At 39.7% G+C, this 17,929-nt stretch overlaps 1 long non-coding RNA gene across 2 annotated transcripts in view; it reads right to left on the minus strand.

Moving 5' to 3' along the window:
* Nucleotides 1–17,929, minus strand: part of LOC113898184 — a 114,534-nt gene that overhangs the window by 50,712 nt on the left and 45,893 nt on the right. Inside the window, exons 2-3 of one of the 2 annotated variants that reach the window (XR_003512562.1) lie at nt 15,704–15,787; nt 2,548–2,576 (exon numbers count right to left, since the gene is read on the minus strand). This is a non-coding gene — a long non-coding RNA (uncharacterized LOC113898184). Of the gene's footprint in view, nt 1–2,547; nt 2,577–15,703; nt 15,788–17,929 lie in introns of those variants that run through there. The other variant, XR_003512563.1, reaches the window with a different exon arrangement.

Consider the following 17,929-nt stretch of genomic DNA (forward strand, 5'->3'; position numbering starts at 1 on the left):
TTGTGATTCACCTCTGCATGCACAGCATCCTCCTGGGCTGCCCTGTATCCTAAGATAGGACCTAGGAGGCAAAAAATTTCATGAACATGAACTTCATGCTGTCTGCAGTGTCATAGGTATTAAAATCTTTTGCCTCTTTCCCAGGGGTATCATGTCTTCTACCAGCATCCACAAAATTATATCAGACTAACATGTTAGCTAACAGGAAAGGTAAAATCTTAGATCCTTCACAGTTCTTGACTATTCAAACAAGATAACTTCAAAAAAGATCCTAACCTAACTTCTGAGCACAAACCATAAAGACAAATCTTGAAAGCGGCTAGAGAAAAAACTCTGACATACCGTGGAACAGTGATTTGAATAATTATGAATTTCTCATCAGAAGTAATAAAGGACAGAAGACAGTGGAACAACATCTTTAAACTGTTGAAAGAACTGTCAACTCAGAATGCTCCATTCAGCAGAAATGTATCATTTTCCTTCAAAAATAAAGGAAAAATGAAGACATTCTCAGATGAACAAAAACTAATAAAATTCATCATCAGCGGACATATTCTACAAGACATGATAAAGTAGATTCTGATTGTTCAAGTTGAAAGGAAATAACACCCCAGGAAAACATAAATCTTTAGAAATAAGGAACAATAGAAATGATAAATATCTGGACAAGTAAAAAAGATTATATTTTCTGTTAAGATGTTGAAAGTAAAAAGTATAACACTCTGGCCTGGGATTTTCAATGTATGTACAAGTTGTACATATGATATACATAATATAAAGGACCACAAGAGAGAGTTATATGGATGCAACTTTTCCACATTTGATATGAAGTGGTTCAAAACTAACCATAGTAGATTATGAAAGGTTAGGTATGTATATTACAATCACTAAAACAACCATGAAAAATAATATAAAGCTATATAGTAAAAAATTTAGTAGGCAAATGTAAACTGAGTACTAAAGTGATGTTCAAGTAATCTAAAAGAAGATAGGAAAGGAGGTGGGGGAGAGGTGGCGATAGCTGAGTTAGAAAACAGAGAAGACAGAAAAAAATGATAAAATGGTAGACAAATCTAACCATTTCAGTAATTATATTAAAAGTTGATGGCCTATTTTCAGGAAAAAATGGAAAAGGAGGGAATACTTCATAACTCACTCCGTGAAGGCAGTATTACACTGATACTAAAACTGAAGATATCAACATAATAAAAATGAAAACTGTAAACCAATATGGGAGGAGGCAATGGCACCCCACTCCAGTACTCTTGCCTGGCAAATCCCATGGACAGAGGAGCCTGGTAGGCTGCAGTCCATGGGGTCGCTAGGAGTCGGACGCTACTGAGCGAATTCACTTTCACTTTTCACTTTCATGCATTGGAGGGGGAAATGGCAACCCACTCCAGTGTTCTTGCCTGGAGAATCCCAGGGACAGGGGAACCTGGTGGGCTGCCGTCTGTGGGGTCGCACAGAGTCGGACACCACTGAAGCAACTTAGCAGCAGCAGTAAACCAATATCCTTTGTAAATATATCAATAATTGAAAAAAATCCTCAACATAATGCTAGCAACTGATTCCAGAAATACATAAAAGAGAATTATACACCATGATCCATGGTGCTTCAACATGAAAATCAACCAATGTAATATTATATTGATGGGCTGTTAATAGAAAAAAGGAATTAAAATACATGTTCATTTCAATAGACACATAAAAAGAATGTGACTCAACCCAGCACCCTTTCATATAAATAGGAATAGGAAGAAACTTCTTCAAAGTCCATATGAAAATCCATAGCTAACATCATACTTAATGGTGAAAGGTTGAAAGCTTTCCCCCTAAGATCAGAAGTAAGACAAGAATGGGTGTTCTTACCATTCTTAATCAACATTTTACTGAAGGTTATATTAAAGAGACACAGGCAAGAAAAAGAATAAGAAGTATACAGATTGTAAAGGAAGGAACAAAACTATCTCAATTCTCAAGTTACATAGTCTTGTATATATAAAATTCTGAAAGTGAAAGTGAAGTGAAGTCGTTCAGTCGTGTCCGACTTTTTGCGATCCCGTGGACTGTAGGCTACCAGGCATCTCCGTCCATGGGATTCTCCAGGCAAGAATACTGGAGTGGGTTACCATTTCCTTCTCCAGGGGATCTTCCTGACCCAGGGATCGAACCCGGGTCTCCTGGGTTGGAGGCAGATGCTTTAACCTCTGAGCCACCAGGGAAGCCCTAAAATTCTGAGGAAGTCACTAAAAATTATTGGAACTAATAAATTATAACTCAAATTAGAAAAAAATATAACATTTAGAGACAGAACCATATGAAATAAAATATTTACAATCAACACATTTGATTAGACATGACAAAAATTATACATAAAAACATGCTTGGATAATGTAATAATAGCATCATATAGGATAAGGATAATAATATAATAATAAGAATGATTATCTGGAACCATTTCAATATTTCCAGAGGATTATTCTAAATTTAAGTAGAACCTGGTGGCTCAGATGGTAAAGAATCTGACTGCTATGTGGGAGACCTGGGTTTGATCCCTAGGTCGGGAAGATCTCCTGAAGAAGAAAATGGAAACCCACTCCAGTATTCTTGCCTGCCTGGAGGATTCCATGGACAGAGGAGCCTGGCAGGCTACAGTCCATGGGGTCGCAAAAAGTTGGACACAAATGAGCGACTAACTCTTTGGCTTTTTTACTTTAGATTCTATCATATACATTGAAAAGAGTGGTGTGTGTGACAGTTTCCTTTTAAAATACAGTAATAACACCTGCCAGTAAGTATATCCTTTGCAAAGGTATAAAATTATGACTTAAAAATTTTAGATATCAACTTACATAGATTCCCTCCTTATGATAGGGTTTTGGAAGACAGAATAAAGAACCACTTTTTCCTCAGCACATTCAAGAATGATATGCTTAAAGACAGCAACCCCAGCATCTAAGAATTTCGCAGGGTAAAAAAATCATGTGGAAATTATATAAAATGAAAAACTGACTACCGGCATCAAAAGCACCCCTCCTTTAGTAGCTCTGGATTCCATGATCCGGGTCAGAACTCACTTCCACTGTGCAATTAGCTTCAATATAGGTGGTGCTAACCCACTCCAGTACTCTTGCCTGGAAAAGCCCACGGACGGAGGAGCCTGGTGGGCTGCAGTTCATGGGGCGCTAAGAGTCGAACACGACTGAGAGACTTCACCTTCACTTTTCACTCTCATGCATTGGAGAAGGCAATGGCAACCCACTCCAGTGTTCTTGCCTGGAGAATCCCAGGGATGGGGGAGCCTGGTGGGCTGCCGTCTATGGGGTCTCACAGAGTCAGACGCGACTGAAGCAACTTAGCAGCAGCAGCAGTCATAAAGAACCCACCTGTCAATGCAGGAGACATAGAGACATGGGTTCAATCCCTAGGTTCAATCCCCTAGGTCAGGAAGATACCCTGGAAAAGGGAATAGCAACCCTCTCCAGTATTCTTGCCTGGAGAATCCCATGGACAGAGGAGCCTGGAGGGCTACAGTCCATAGCGTTGTACAGAGTAGGACATGACTGAAGCGACTTAGCTGCACACATGCATAGCCAGAATGAATACAGCATTTGAGGCAGAAGACTAATCTTTTCAAAGGAAAAATATAAGCTTTGCCATCCAGTTTCTACAACTCTCTCCCAAAATAACCAATATCACACTCTTCCCTTTCAAGAAAGGGGGGGAAATGATCATTGGCTAAATAAATTGTAAAAGAAAATTTAGTTCGTGTTGTTTGACAATGTGTACATGAAAAGTTTTCCATTAAGAAGAAAGAAAACAAACCCAAAAAATGCATACACGAGGAACATTGTCTCTGGTAGCTATCTGGCCCACAACAGAAGCTGCCTCTCCAAACATGCAATGATGTTTCTGCTACACTTTCCTGAAGTCAGAGCATATTTCTTGGACTCCATGTCCAATCCAGACATGATTAAGTTCCCCCTACACTTGTATAAAAATTAAAAGGGGGAATTGAGAATGAGGCTGTACCTCTATGGCTCTCTTGTTTCTGCTGGCAAGCACCATCACGGTTTTTGTGTGGTATGTTCCAAACTACACTCTCTCCCAGATTCTGCTATTCCCTGGTCATGGCAACTTTCCTGGTCATAAAAGAGACAGAAGCTCTTTTTAGTGATTTGCCTCTGTGTCATGAGCCCAGAATTGTCCCTGAAAGCGTAACTTTCTGTTTCTTCTATTTTCTACCTATCCTATAATCAATTTTCTAACTGTAATGACTATAGTTAATCATTTATTTCAAACAAGCTGGACTATCAGAAACTATCTCTGTTGGGCCTGGCCCAACACTAACAAGTTGCCATTCCCAAATTACCTTCCAGATTCCATTCCATAGGCGTTCTCTTGGGGGTTGATTAAAATTAGGCTATGTATGAAATGTGCATATTCAGCCTCAGTGCTTCTCTTCAACAGTCCTGGGAGCTCAGCTCTCTCTTCTCAAGGGTAGCAAGGTAACTGCCTTTCTCATTTATAACTGGTGCTTAATCAGAGCTCCCTAATAGTCTTATCTCCGCCTAGCTAGTTTCAAGCCTCCAGACAGGAGTCATCTTTGGTCTCTCTTGTCTTACATTTCAACATCATTTGTCTGAATCACCTCACAGTGAACATCCCAGTGAAATGTCTCTTTCTTTCCTGAACTACACTACATGGACATTACCAGATTATTTAACTATGCCATCACACTCCTGTCTCTGCTCATTTAGATTAGAACACTCTCTCATATCTCTCAAGAAAAGAAAAGTTTTACATAGCTTATTCCCTTCCTAAACTTCAAACAAGTATTCTGTGCAGGTGTCACAGCTTACTGATTTTCTAATTCCCTCCTCTTCTGAAAAATTGAAGTCCTCTGTTTGCTTTAAATAGTAATTTTATCAACACACACAAGCCGAAGCAATTCCTTTAATTCAGGCTATTTGATGCACTGCACAAGGCTCCCAAGAGGAAAGAAAATACGTTTTGCTTCGCAAAAACTCACTTCCAACCACAGGCAATCAAGGCTAAATTATTTTAAAGCAGCATGCGCTTGAAACTACATCCATCAGAGGATATTAGGCCAGCAATCAGGTCTTTAAGATGTGTCTATAATTTTCCTAGATCTGCCTATTCATCTGGTAGCATCTGAACTTCTTCCCAGCCTACTAGGCTCTTTTCTTCTTTCCAGACTGATTCATTTTCAAACATACTCATCAGATGTTTTCACCTCTTTGTTGGATAACAGCACTATAGAGACGACTTCAGGTCTACTTCATGTCTTCTATTTCCTGGCCGCACGATAACCCCCTTTCTGAGCTCTTCACCACCTTCCCTGCATGCTCACCTGAGAACATCACACCTTGCCTCCCATGAGTGCTACAGGGAGGAAGTCATGGATACCGGGATTGAGCAGTTCTAGTGGCAACCCCTATTTGACTTGAGTGCCAAAGGGCAAATTATTTAACTGTTTGAGCCTTCGTTCCCTCATCTATAAAATGGGGTTCATATACAACTTACCTCAGTGCTGTATGTTGTCAGAGAAAACAAATGAGATAATTTATGTAAAACACCTGGCTCAGCGCCTGGTGAAATTAAAGGGAAAAAGATGAGTCTTTTGAAATGTAATTCTCCAGATGTGGTTTTATAACTCAGCCTATTGCTCATGACTAATAGAGGATTTGTTTAAAAGCCCTTGAGGCACTTTCCCAGATGCTATATGATTCATTTCTGGAAACGGTCTACGAATAATCAAAAAAAAGTTGTTGTTGTTTTAATTTTAAGTGATGTGTTCTAGACTTACTGAAATTTAATGCCATAATTATACAGGTAGTAGGGATGCCAGTGAACGCTTCTTCAGCCCTGGCCCTCTAGGTCCTGCCTTTCCTCAGTCATTCATCTGCTCTCTCACAGTACTCCTCCAGAGGTATTCCTCCTCAGGTTAATTCAGGACAGGAATGCTGTCTTCTAAGTCTTTGTATAATAAAAGCACGTATAAAAGCTTTTCTTCCCTATTCTGACCTCAGAGTGCCCCGTGCTCTTAAACACAGTTTCTACAGTATTGTTCTCTAAACAAATCTCAAGTTTGTCCTAAATTCCGAAATGTAAGTGACCAGCCCAAAGTTGTAATGCAAAAACAAGCATGTAACCAGAAATTGTCATGTCAGTCAGTTTTGGAGTTGGGGATGTGTGCCCATAATTAAGGTCTGTGACTCAGACTGAGGGGCTAGTAGAAGGGGTCGGCAATGTTTCTAAGTCACACAGGAACTTGAAAGTTGCTTGCCCGCTTTTATCCATCACTACGGTTTGAAGCAAGACTCATCATCTTTATTGTGAAGCTAATTTAGATGGAGAATTGATACAGGGTACCATTCAACTTATTTTGTCTCTAAACAAAAGAGGTTACACTTTCTATTTGGTCAGCTGTAGATTAAATGTTATTAAGGTGCAGGGGTCACATACCAAATTTAATTTGTTTCCCCAAGAAGATACACACATAAAGAATTGTACTTAACTACTAAAATACTGTAACAAACAAATTTAAGTGATTTTCCATATTTCAGTGTACTTAGAGTATTTGATAGTAAATATTTTTAAAATTTGTTCTAAGGAACTAGCTGCATTTTCTGAAAAATTTATACTGAAGTAAAGATTAAAAAGCCAAACTAACATTGACCTTCATGTTTTTAAGTCAAATTTTATAATGATATAGAAAACTCAGAATAAAATTTAAACTGTCCAGAATCAAACTATCCAAACTTTTTTTATTTTTTTTAACATTTTGAGGTAATTTCTCCCATTCTTTTTCTCTGCTTTTGAAAATATTTGCAATGATAAAATCATTAAATTTTAAATCTTGATTTTCTGCTAATGTATCATTATAAGCCAAATACTCTCCACATCATTAAAAATTATATGCATAATTTGAATAATTCCATATTATATATATACATAATTGATTTAACCAGACCCATCTGTTTACTTTCAATAGTTTACTTTTTACACAGATATTTTATATACTCAAATTTGTTAAAATTTGTGATTATTCCCTCAGTATAGAGTTAGAAAGGTATAACACTTTTCTTGATAGAGCACCATGGTTAAAAGGCTGGATTTTAAACTTAGATACCCATGAATATAATCCTAAATCCATGAAAAATTATGAGATTTATGTCCTGGCACATTACTTAACCTCTCTGACACTCTTTCTTATCTCTAAAGCAGGATTAATACCTCAAGGGAAGCAGTCTTAGGAGAATTAAATGATATAATATATGTGCATAAGGCATAGTAGTTACAAGCTTAAATCTATCTGGTTTGAATCCTGGTTCTATCGAGGTCTAGTTATATGATTTTGGCCTAATCTGTTTATGTTTTAGAGTTCTCATCTCTAGAATGGAAAATATAACAGTGTCTTCCTTATAGGGCTATTGAAAGATAAAAAAAGTTAATGCATATATAACAAGCCAGGACCAGTGAATGGACATCCCAGCCATCCAATAGTAAACTTCCTGTTGGCTATTACTGGTTTTCCAATCTTGGCAAATGGTAAGCACTCCATTAAATACTCTGGTGACCTGATGATAAGAGTCAACTCATTGAAAAGACCCTGATTCCAGGAAAGACTGAGGGCAGGAGGAGAAGAGGGCAACAGAAGATGAGATGGTTGGATGGCACCACTGACTCAATGGACATGAGTTTGAGCAAACCCCAGAGGATAGGGAGGGACAGGGAAGCTTGGCATGCCGCAGTCCATGGGGGCGCAAAGAGTCAGACTTGGCTGAGCAACTGAATAACAAAGCACTCCACTCCAATGTTAACCATCCATCACTATACATTTCTTTCTAGAAAGATTGTACATATTTTCTTACAGCCAACATTAAAATGCCCATATGATTCATCCATCTCATATAACAACAAAATGAAAAATTAACAATTTCAGGGATCATATAGTTTAACTTGCCAGTTATGATTAGGAAAACAGGGCCCTTGGAGAGAAGGAATATCTGAGAATTCACCCTATCCTACCCAATTATTTTCCTGTATTTCATCATCCTCATTTAAGAAAGATGAAACAGACTATTTTTTTTTCTAATTCATAACCAATAAGTCATACATTTTTAAAAGCCATTGACAGGAATTGGGAGATTGGGATCAACACACATACACAATTGGTACTATGTATAAAATAGATAACTAATAAGAATATACAGTATAGCATAAGGAACTTAATGTACTGTGATGACATGAAGGGAAAGGAAGTCCAAAAGGGAGGGATATATGTGTACATATGCCTGATTCACTTTACTACAGTAGAAACTAACACAACATTGCAAAGCAACTACTCCCCAATAAAAATTAATTTTTCAAAAAAAGCCATTTATTCTTCTCACTTCATTAGGCACACCACCAACTACATAGCTCCTATGGACGTCCAGGTTAGTGGGATCAATTGCTGAACAATCATTTATTGCTTACCTACTATGTACAGTTTCATGTAAGTGGAATAAAATAGAATATCCTTTATGGATATGTGTCTGGATATTTTTGAAACATTAGCCCAATATCTCTTCTTCCCAGTACCTTCCTCCTCCTTCTCACCCACCCTTCAATCAGTCATACAAACAGCTGCAACCTGTGTATCATTGCCTCAGAGAAATGATCTTAGAGCAAAAAGAAAAAAAAAATAGTCCTTTCCTTGCTTCTGTGTGCCATAACTGAGACCTTCACAGCATATATCAGAGATTTGAGGCAAAATACGATGAAGAAGGGCAAGGCTTCCTTCTCTCCTGTTCCCTACAGCTAGAGAAAAGGTTTCCTGGTCTTAATAAGCCAGGGGACAGAGTCAGAGCGAAAACAAGGGGAGTGTAGGAACGGTGCTTTTCACAGAGAGGGCACCAGATCTGCTTTCCAGGCAGGTTCTAATAAAGGCTTTTAAGGTCCAGTCTGGAGGAGGGGAAAGGGTTTCCCGGCTCAGACAGTAAAGAATCTGCCTGCAATGCAGGAGATCTGGGTTCAGTCCCTGGGTTGGGAAGAGTCCTTACCCAGGGTAGGGTCTGGGAATGGATATTCACTCCAGTATTCTTGCCTGGAGAAAGCCATGGACAGAGGGGCGTGGAGGGCTACATTCCACAGGGTTGCAAAGAGTCAGACACGACTGAGAGACTTAACACCTTTCAGGAGAGAGTGGAAGAAGGACTATTTGAGGGAATATAAACGGGCATAAAGGAACTTTAGGGATGATGGATATGTTTATCATCTGGATTGTGGTGATGGCTTTGTGAGTGTATACATAAAGCAGAAAATATCAAAATCATACACTTTAAACAGATGTACTTTACTGTTTGTCCATTATACTTCAATGATATTAATGAGAAAGAGAGAGAGAAAAAAAGGGATCTGTACATCAATTCCAAATTGATCCCCAGGGAGGATACAGCATTCAGGGAATAAAAAGGCTGGCTGCCTGATGGAATGTGTAGACAGATAGGATCTTAAGAAGTCTGTCAGCTTCCAGTCTCTCTGGGTGGTAAAGGAGACATAGAATGAACATTCTGTACCCAGAAGCGGCACAGAAGCAGCAGGGAGCTGCCTGGAGTCACGTGGGTAGGGACAAAAGACATTTCCAGGCCAGCGTGGGGACCACTGACCAAGCAGCTAATGGAGCAAAGGCCATTTCAGCAGATGCCTGTGCAGCCGGATTACAGCAGGGACAGGCAGCACCCCCTCTCCCAACCCCAATCCTACTCTCTAGTCTTGGATCAAGTTAAACTCTCTGAAACTCTGACACAACCCTGGGGTCCTGCTCTAGGAGAAGAAGAAATCTCTGAACTCACTGACATTTAGTTTCTGTCGCTCTGGTAGAAAAATACTTGAAATAGAAACTGGGTATAGACGAATAGATACTCTTGTCCCTCAGTCTCCAAGAAGGATTGTTTCGAAAGCCCCCTAACAACACCAAAATCTGTGGACATTCAAGTCCCTTATACAAAGGATGTAGTATTTCATATAACCTACACACATTCACCCGTATACATATATCATTGCTAGATTACTTATACAATATCTAATTTAATGTAAGTACTACCAGCTTCCCTGGTGGCTCAGATGGTAAAGAATCTGCCTGCAGTGCAATAATCCTGAGTTCACTCCTTGGGTAGGGAAGATTCCCTGGAGAAGGAAATGGCAACCCACTCCAGTATTCTTGCCTAGAGAATTCTATGAACAGAGGAGCCTGGGGGCTACAGTCCCTGGGGTTGCAAAGAGTCAATCACGACTGAGCAACTAATACTTTCACTTTCTTTCACTACATAAATAGTTGCCCATGACCACCCAATTCAAGTTTTGCTTTTGGAACTTCTTAGAATTTTTTAAAAATATTTTTGATCCACAGTTGATTAAATTCACCCATATAGAACCTGTAGATACAGAGGGCCAACTATATACATTGCTTTTATATCTCAGTTCCTGAGTCCATGACTTCAGGCTGAAATGCAGTCCTTCCCTTCCTGGACAGTATTCTAAGTTAGGAGACTATGAATAAAAATGCAAGAGCAAGAGTAGGTCTTATGGTAATGTTGCACAACTGCCATCTAGTTTGATATCTGGCACATAATTATACTTAATATGTATTCAAGGAATGTTCAAATGCATGGATAGGCAAACTCAAGTATATAATAAATCGTTGCTAACCACCCAGAGGAGCACATGATAAGGGAATAATGAGAAATTTTAAACGTAAGTACAATAAAGAGAGACTGCTAAGGACTGGAGTCACCACCAATTTCTTCACTGAAGGAGAAAGAACTAAGATGGTACTTGAAGAGTAGAATTGGTTCAATAAAGAGACAGGATGAGTAGAGAATGTGGGCAGGTAAGCCAGGGTACAGAGAGGCTGAAAAGGTCACAAATTAAACTGAAGTAATTTCGGTACCAATACAATATACTTTCTTCTACTCTTTTCTAAACACAGTACGTGGCAGGGATCTGTTGATAATATTTGATGAATAAGGGATGGATGGATGGAGTGGAAAAATGTTAAGAATAAACTTTTTTTTTTAATTAAAAGAATTGGGTCTGAAATCTTGAGACAATTTAGCCTCTACCTAAAGTTCAGCTTTTATTTTTTTTTAATGCTCTTAACTTTTATTCTAACAGCAGAACAGATATCTATGGAGGATTGCACAGTTCATCAGCCTCATACACTGTTTGTTTTTTAACCTGGAATTCAAGCAATTCTAGGACTTATTGGGTAAACTGTTTCTAACTCTGCCCACCTAAAAAGAGCTCTAAGTTCATATCATTGTTTAGATAACTGTTCTGCAATAACAGTTAATGTTGTGTTTTATAATTTACTAACCTCTCTCACATATGTTGTCTCATTTATTCCTCACAATCCAGCCTCTGAAGTAAATCTGCATGTTTAGACATAGGGAACTCAGACCGAGCAGTCTCGCTTACTTCCTCTAATTTACCAGCCAATAAATTGTGTTAAATAGTGATTAGTACCAAGGCCGCAAAGAACAAAGGGTTTTATTTGTGTTCTTAGTAAGTAAGTAAAGTCCGTGTCCGACTCTTTGTGACCCCATGGACTGTAGCCTACCAGGCTTCTCTGTCCAGGGGATTTCCCAGGCAAGAATACTGGAGTGGGTTGCCATTCTTTCTCCAGGAGATCTTCCCGACCCAGGGATTGAACCTGGGTCTCCCGCATTGTAGGCAGACACTTTACTGTCTAAGCCACCAGGGAATTACATTTGTGTTCTTAAGAACTGCAATTCAGGAGACACAGATTCCAGTAAAACCGAAAGTGTTCTGGGGAAGAGGAGGAGTCAGGGGTTTATAATGGCAAAAAGCCACGAGGTTATTAGAGTTGCCCAGTGAGAACTGCCACTGACCCTGACACAAGTCAGCAAATATGTGTCCTTAAGGTATGACGAGTTATTCTGGCGAGGCATGCCATAAGGAGATAGGCTGTTTTGAGTTATTTTTAGGATAAGGGTCAATAAGTATCTTGTGTTTCTGGCAGATCTTCTGGAGGCCTTCGTTAGGACAATAAGTGGTCAAAGGGTCAGATTTCTTCCAGGCTGAGACATGTCTAAGTCACACTTTCTCAGTGGCTTCCCGGCTCTATTTTAGAGAGCTCTCTTATCAATACTGACTCCTCTTCTATTTTCCTTTCACAATGGTAACACTAGTCTCACAGCCATGCATTTCCCCAACACCGTCTTATTTTGCTCTTGTCACCTGAAGTCCTTAAAGAATGCGAAAAAAATACTAAACTGCTGGACTGCACATGTTTGTCTGAAGGAGAGGGTAAAATGGAGAGTTAGCATACTGAAGGAGTTTAATCCTGATGAAACATTAGCTGTCATTTGAGTAAAAAAGGAAATATTTACATTATAACAAGACAAGAAAAGCATATTCTTTGTTCAGCTACTCCACATTAATTATGTATATTTGGGGGAACTTCTATATGATCTCCCACAAAGTTTCCCTCCTTTTTAAATTCTCCCCCTGGAACTAAAATGCTAGAGATAAATGTTTATGGGGAAAAAAATTAAGTTTTCTCACAGAGCAAATCCCACCAAAGTGAAGTATCATAAAGAAAAAAAATTGAACTCTATTTTTTTCCTACCTGAAAATATTAGGGTACAAGTTGTCTCACAACAGGAAGTCCTAATAAGGAATGAGGGGCTGCTTTGAAAACTCACCAGCTAATTAGGCAGGTGCCAAAAGAAGGGAGGAAATTCCAGCCCATAATATTGTCCTACCAACCTCCAAGATCAGTTTTCATTCCAATCCCAAAGAAAGGCAATGCCAAAGAATGCTCAAACTACCGCACAACTGCACTCATCTCACATGCTAGTAAAGAAATGCTCAAAATTCTCCAAGCCAGGCTTCAGCAATACGTGAACCGTGAACTTCCTGATGTTCAAGCTGGCTTTAGAAAAGGCAGAGGAACCAGAGATCAAATTGCCAACATCTGCTGGATCATGGGAAAAGCAAGAGAGTTCCAGAAAAACATCTATTTCTGCTTTATTGACTATGCCAAAGCCTTTGACTGTGTGGATCACAATAAACTGTGGAAAATTCTGAAAGAGATGGGAATACCAGTGGCCTGCCTCTTGAGAAATTTGTATGCAGGTCAGGAAGCAACAGTTAGAACTGGACATTGAACAACAGACTGGTTCCAAATAGGAAAAGGAGTATGTCAAGGCTGTATATTGTCACCCTGCTTATTTAACTTATACGCAGAGTACATCATGAGAAACGCTGGGCTGGAGGAAGCGCAAGGGAATCAAGATTGCTGGGAGAATTATCAATAACCTCAGATATGCAGATGACACCACCCTTATGACACAAAGTGAAAAAGAACTAAAGAGCCTCTTGATGAAAGTTAAAGAGGAGAGTGAAAAAGTTGGCTTAAAGCTCAACATTCAGAAAACAAAGTCATGGCATCTGGTCCCATCACTTCATGGCAGATAGATGGGGAAACAGTGGAAACAGTGGCTGACTTTATTTTGGGGGGCTCCAAAATCACTATAGATGGTGACTGTAGCCACGACATTAAAATACGCTTGCTCCTTGGAAGAAAATTTATGACCAACCTAGACAGCATGTTAAAAAGCAGAGACATTACTTTGCCAACAAAGGTCCTTCTGGTCAAAGCTATGGTTTTTCCAGTAGTCATGTATGGATGTGAGAGTTGGACATAAAGAAAGCTAAGCATCAAAGAATTGATGCTTTTGAACTGTGGTGTTGGAAAAGACTCTTGAGAGTCCCTTGGACTGCAAGGAGATCCAACCAGTCTGTCCTAAAGGAGATCAGTCCTGAGTGTTCATTGGAAGGACTGATGTTGAAGCTGAAACTCCAATACTTTGGCCACCTGATGCGAAGAACTGACTCATTTTAAAAGACCCTGATGCTGGGAAAGATTTAAGGCAGGAGGAGAAGGGGACGACTGAGGATGAGATGGTTAGATCGCATCACCAACTCAATGGACATGAGTTTGAGCAAACTCGGGAGTTTGTGATGGACAGGGAGGCCTGGCGTGCTGCAGTCCATGGGGTTGCAAAGAGTCGGATATGACAACTGAGCGACTAAACTGAACTGAACCAACCTCCCAGAATCCTTTGCACTGGCATCTATCTCAGCCGAGAGATGCGCAAGCCACGTTGGAATAACCCTGAGTCAGAACAGATTGACACAAGCAAGATGATCAGCCAGAGACAACCCAGAAAGCTAACCGCAATACTGTAAACCCTGAGTCTGTGAGCTGCATGGCAGAGCAGTTCTCCTGATTTGCATTACCCTGCTGCTCTCTACACAAATGTTCTTCCCAATATATTCTTTTGTTTTATCAATGTGTGTCTCCCTGGATAATTCATTTCTGAGTGTTAGACAGGAGCCTATTCTCAAGCCCTGGAAGGAGTCCTCCTTCCAAAAACAGAAGTGTGTGTGTTAGTCGCTCAATCATGTCCAACTCTTTGCGATCCCATGGACTGTAGCCTGCCAGGCTCCTCTGTCCATGGGATTCTCCAGGCAAGAATACTGGAATGGGTTGCCATTCCCTTTTCCAGGGTATCTTCCCAACCCAGGGATCAAATCCAGATTTCCTACACTGCAGGAGGATTCTTTACCATCTGAGCCACCAGGGAAGTCATAATAAAAGTACTAATTTAATTTTACTATGGAACAGCATTAGGGGTCCTAAGAGCAGGATACTCACTTCCTACAAATACAGCTTTGTTTCATACTAAGAATTATTTTGGACTTTGTGGAGTGTGGTTTTAAATGTTTCAAATAATAAAGCTTAGGCTACTTAGAATGGAACAGTCTGCTTCCCTAATACTAATTAATTTTAGTCCTCTTTCTCCCTTAATGAGAAATGAAAGCAGAGGTAATTTTTCAGGGTAAGGATGAAATGTTAGGTGTCATGAGGCAGTCACAAGTGGCTGTCATTTGATACTTTTCAAACTCAAGTATTTATAAACTGGAAACACTTTCTCCTTCCCACTTCTTTCTCTCTCCTCACACTGACATGGTAACCATGTTCACCCAAAACAGATGACAGACGAAAATGTTAATTTGAGAGATTGTATTGACATCTCTCTGGGGGAAAAAAAAACAAGTTTGAAAAGTTACTGATATATGGTGCCAGGCATTTTGATGCCTTTTGCCATAAAGCAGAACAGCGTATTCTCAAGTATATGCAATCTGTTTCAAAGTTTTATTTATTCATCTGATATCTGGCTGTTAAAGGAGAGTCACAATTGAACAATGGACTCACACTCTGAAAGGCCAGGCTACTACTCCCGCATTTCCACTGCAACCTCCTGATGTGAGAATTTTGACATTTCTATTTTGATACAGTCATGTTAAGGCAGCCTCATTGACACAATCTGTCAAAATATAAATTCACTGTTTTGTATTGCCAAGTAATTCCTGTGACCCATCTCTCTCACTCAGTATTTAACCCTTCCGCTGATTACAGGGCACTTTCATCTCCTAACTGATCCATTGTTTATGTTTGCAAAAGTTCTTAAGTTAATCTCATTCTTAGAAGAAACCAAAAGTTGCTTTAATTTTAATCTTTGAGAAGCAGTTTGGCCCCTGAAGTTTGCTTATTGTCTATCCCCCAAACAATCATAAAAAAGAAGCATGTATACTTTACCAAATCGCAAGACGACTGTCAGAGAGTTCATTGAGACTTCCTGGGTTCTTAGGAATGGACAATAAGAGAACATATTTTGGAGGTCTGCCAAAAGAAAAAAAAAAAAAAAGCTGTCCATGTTCTAGATTTTCAAACAAAAAACAAAGAACCATTATCAAGCAGAGAAATCAATTCATTAATTAAAATAAAGGAACAATATTATATGCAGAATAGTCAGGATTCACATGAATTCTCAGGGATTGACTGAATAATTAATACCTTGTTTAGCATGATTAAGTCACCCTTTCTGGGATGAGTTAGGCAGATATACAACTCCCACTTTATGTGATTTTGCCTATGTAGCAGGTTTGAATTTTACTCAGTCATGCCACCCAGGTGTGCATAAAGTGCTAATTTCTTTATATTTAAGTTAAGCTTTTCTTTAACACACAAGTCCCTATATTTGCTAAATTGGGTGAAGTCATGATACCTCATCACTTCCAGCCTTCAGGTATCCAGTTATCAAAACTGCCATTGTTCTCCTCCTCCCAATTACATGTCCTGCTCCCAGCCACCTGCCCTCTCACTCACATCTACATTCACCTCAGTGGTCTGGAGATGTGCTGGCTACTCTCCACACACCTGTGGGGCCGAGCAGACCACGCCATGTACAAACCAACATTATGAATGTGGGCAAAGATGGTCACGTGCCATATCAGTTAACAAACGACGTTGCAGCCATCAGGCTATCAGCCACTGCAACCCCCACCCAAAGCCCACCCCAACGCCTCCAGAAGGGATTCAGGATGGAGAAAACAGGATACTGGCCCTAGATAGTTAAGGCGCACTATCAAAGGATGGGTTTCAATGAACCCAAACTCTTGCATCTTCTCATGTATAGAAAAGTGCTAAATTCATCACCTCGAAATGCCCATTTTTTCTTTAATGATCATGCACTGGAGAAGGAAATGGCAACCCACTCCAGTGTTCTTGCCTGGAGAATCCCAGGGACTGGGGGGCCTGGTGGGCTGCCGTCTATGGGGTCACACAGAGTCGGACACGACTGAAGTGACTTAGCAGCAGCTGCAGTCTTTTGCTTTTTCAACTACTTTGTTTTTGTTGTAAAAACTCCTATACATCCTGACTCCTCCCTTATCTCTTCAAAACAGTCCCTCAAAACTATCTGAGAGGCTACATCCTGGCTTAAGTCCTTGGTATGTCTGCCAAATAAAACATAATTCTCAACTTTTAGGTTGTGTTTTCCTTTTTTCCCTGTTGACAAGCAGATATAGAAATAAGAGAGAAAGAAAACAAACAAACAAAAAAAACCATGGGGGTTGGGTAACATAAAAAGAAAAGCAGGCATTTGGAAAGTGGCTGAGTCAGGCTAAAGGGCAGAGACTAGACATTCTTGACCCTGTGGCTGAAGCTTCCAGGGCCTCCCCCAGGACCTGATCTTTCATGCTTCCTGAGGCCAGATTGTTGGATTTTCCCTCCATCTGTGGCCACACTACTTAACTCTGAACTACTGTGAGTGGGAACAACTTGAATCTCTATTGTTTGAAACCATAAAAAACAAAAAGAAAAAAGAGACATAAAACACTTAGGATATCTACCTTGAAAGAAAAGCAGTTTCTGAAAAACAGCAAGTCATTTGTTCCATGTAGTCACCTAAAATTGTCCTTATAGAATAGTCTCCAGATCTACCTGCCAACAAATGTGTGGTGGCTCAGATGGTAAATAACCTGCCTACAATACAAGAGACCAGAGTTTGATCCCTGGGTTGGGAAGATCCTCTTGAGAAAGAAATGGCAACCCACTCCAGTATTCATGCCTGGAGAATTCCACAGACAAAGGGGTCTGGTAGACTACAATCTGCGGGATCCCAGTGAGTCAGACATGACTGAGCAACTTTCACACATTTTCCGTGTTACACATGAGAGAAATTTCAAATAGTTGTCTCATCTATAAAATATTTTTTATCCAATTCAGACAAAAGTATACAAATAATATCAATTTTAGGGATGTTTTTCAAGCTAGAATCAAGATTTCCAAGAGAAATATAATAACCTCAGATATGCAGATGACCCCACCCTTATGACAAAAAGTGAAGAGGAACTGAAGAGCCTCTTGATGAAAGTGAAAGAGGAGAGTGAAAATATTTGCTTAAAACTCAACATTCAGAAAACTAAGATCATGGCATCCACTCCCATCACTTCATGGCAAATAGATGGGGAAACAATGGAA

This window comes from Bos indicus x Bos taurus, chromosome 9, assembly GCF_003369695.1.
Source record: "Bos indicus x Bos taurus breed Angus x Brahman F1 hybrid chromosome 9, Bos_hybrid_MaternalHap_v2.0, whole genome shotgun sequence".
Taxonomy (NCBI): domain Eukaryota; kingdom Metazoa; phylum Chordata; class Mammalia; order Artiodactyla; family Bovidae; genus Bos; species Bos indicus x Bos taurus.